The sequence below is a fragment of the Ovis canadensis genome, chromosome 5, assembly GCF_042477335.2.
Source record: "Ovis canadensis isolate MfBH-ARS-UI-01 breed Bighorn chromosome 5, ARS-UI_OviCan_v2, whole genome shotgun sequence".
NCBI lineage: Eukaryota > Metazoa > Chordata > Mammalia > Artiodactyla > Bovidae > Ovis > Ovis canadensis.
Window position 1 is genome coordinate 55,158,346 of NC_091249.1, and position 3,011 is coordinate 55,161,356.

The 3,011-nt window shown below is 40.3% G+C and overlaps 1 pseudogene; it reads left to right on the plus strand.

The window, feature by feature from the left end:
* Positions 1-744: 744 nt before the first annotated feature.
* On the plus strand, positions 745-1,683 carry LOC138441597 (olfactory receptor 2T29-like; annotated as a pseudogene).
* The last annotated feature ends 1,328 nt before the right edge of the window (positions 1,684-3,011 follow it).

Consider the following 3,011-nt stretch of genomic DNA (forward strand, 5'->3'; position numbering starts at 1 on the left):
TCCCCCAAATTATGTTTCAGTTACTTTATAATTCTTTCTTATATGAAATACATCTCCAAGATTTCAAGATCCAGTTGGATTATTAAAACAGATTGACCAAATTCTGACTTGAATAACAAAACCTCTAGAAGTAAAAGAATTATCTTTTATAAAAAGAAATTTGCTTTTTATGTTTGCATAGGGGAATGATTATGGAAATTACCATACTTGTTGATAAACAATGCTATCTTCAAGAAATCTCATGAATCTGAATTTTAGCAGCTTTATTATAAGTAAACAATTATTAATTTTCCAGTAACTTTGTTGAATTATAGGTAGTTACCTAGAATCCCAGTAATCCATACTCTGATGGCACTTCCTCTTATTACCACAACTGGGTTACTGTGCACACACATGCCCATGCACACACACACACACACACACACACACATGCTACAAGCTCACTGAATATTCATTTCAGATAGTTGATTCCCGTGGGCTTCCCTGGTGGCTTAGATGGTAAAGAATCAACTGCAATATGGGAGATCTGCATTCAATCCCTGGTTTGAGAACATCTGGGGAAGGGAATGGCAACCCACTCCAGAGTTCTTGCCTGGAGAATCCCACAGACAGAGAAGTTTGGGGGCTAAAGTCCATAGGGTTGCAAAGAGACAGACACAACTGAGTGACTAACACACACAGTCATTTCCCATGAATGGTCTGTTAGTCTCAAAGCTCTTCTTGGTAAAATCTAGGTGAAATTTCATGAACAACTCCACCTGGGTAACTAATGACAATGGACAGCTGGTTTCATCATGGCGGGGATCTTCATTCAGTCTAAGCACCCAGCTCTCCTTTGTGTGGTCATATTTGTGATTTTCCTGATGGCCTTGTCTGAAAATACCACCTGATCCTTCTGATACATTCTAATGCCCACTTCCACACCCCCATGTACTTTTTCATCAGTCATTTGTCTCTCATGGACATGATGTATATTTCTGTCACTGTGCCCGAGATGCTCATGGAGCAGGTCATAGTTATGAACAAGAGCTCAGCCCCTGAATACAGATGTTTCTCTATTTAATACTAGGAGGCTCAGAATTTTTTCCTCTGGCTGCCATGAGCTATGCTCCCAATGTGGCCATCTGCCATCCACTCTGTTATTCTATTCTCCTGAACATAAGATGTATCTCCTCTTGGTGTATGGCTGCTGGTTCCTGGGATCAGTGGATGGCTTTATGCTCACACCCATCACCATGAACTTCCCCTTCTGCAAATTTCAGGAGATTCATTATTTCTTCTGTTAGGTCTTGGCTGTAATGAAGTTTCCGGCTCAGACACTTCCCTCTATGAGACAGTCACGTACCTGTGCTGTGCCCTCATGCTCCTCATCCCTGTGATGGTCATTTCAAGCTCCTATTCATTCATCCTTCTCACTATCCACAGGATGAATTCAGTAGAGAGCAGGAAGAAGGCTTTCACCACTTTTCTTTACACATGACTGTGGTCATCCTCATCTATGGAGCTGCATCTATACCTACATGCTCCCCATCTCACACCCCTGAGAAAGACATGGCTGTTTCTGCCTTTCACATCATACTCACTCCTGTTCTAAACCCTTCAATCTATAGTCTGAGGAATAAGGATGTCACAGGGGCTCTAAAGAAAATATTGAATGTGGACCTGTCTTTTAGAAAACTATAGAAGAAAACATTTTTATACTGATGGTTTATTTTCTTCACTTTATAAATCAGAATTTTATAGTCTTATGCCAATATTATTCTTCAGATTTGCATACCATAATGTGTCATCCCATATTCATCCCTTTTGGAGGAATTGTTTCCCTGGACTGGAAAGCTCTCCAATTTTATATTCCTTTTGCATTCAAAATATTACACAATTGTATTGTATCCAGGTTACATTTTTCTGAAGTTGACAAATGTACTTATGTGGAATTATGGGATCATGTGGCAGAATATTTATATTCTTGAGAAATACATAACTAAAATACTTACAAGAAAAATATCATGGAATGTGCAACTATTAAGAGAGAAGGAAAGAAAAGATGAGGAAGGAAAAGTGGTACAACACTAACGGGTGAATATAGGTAAAGGTCACTACGTATGTTAACTGTACTATTACTGCTCATGGTACTTCTCTGTATATTTGAGATTCCTTAAAAATAAACTGCAAAGAGTCAGACACGACGGAGCGACTGAACTAACTAAAAATAAATGGTAAAGTATCAGACATTTCATTCTGTTTTTATTTTCTATCTTCTGCTTTGTGGCAGTGTAAGTAACATATCTGAGAAATCAAGCTCATGTTCAAGTAGTTGATCATTACTACGACAAACCAGTCTTCTGCCTACAGTTATTTACAGGCTACATTGTTCCTCATATTTAACCCTGAGGCATCTAGTAGATGTTCAGTCACTCAGTCGTGTCCGACTCTTTGCGACCCCATGAATTGCTGCACGCCAAGGCCTCCCTGTCCATCACCAACTCCCAGAATTCACTCAGACTCATGTCCATCAAGTCGATGATGCCATCCAGCCATCTCATCCTCTGTTGTCCCCTTCACCTCCTGCCCCCAATCCCTTCCAGCATCAGAGTCTTTTCCAGTGAGTCAACTCTTCCCATAAGGTGGGCAAAATACTGGAGTTTCAGCTTTAGCATCACTCCTTCCAAGGAACACCCAAGACTGATCTCCTTTAGAACAGACTGGTTGGATCTCCTTGCAGTCTCAAGAGTCTTCTCCAGCACCACAGTTCAAAAGCATCAGTTCTTCAGCACTCAGCTTCTTCACAGTCCAACTGTCACATCCATACATGACTACTGGAAAAACCATAGCCTTGACTAGATGGACCTTAGTCGGCAAAGTAATGTCTCTGCTTTTGAATATGCTATCTATGTTGGTCATAACTTTCCTTCCAAGAAGTAAGTGTCTTTTAATTTTATGGCTGCAGTCACCATCTGCAGTGATTTTGGAGCCCCCCAAAAATAAAGTCTGACACTATTTCCCCATCTATT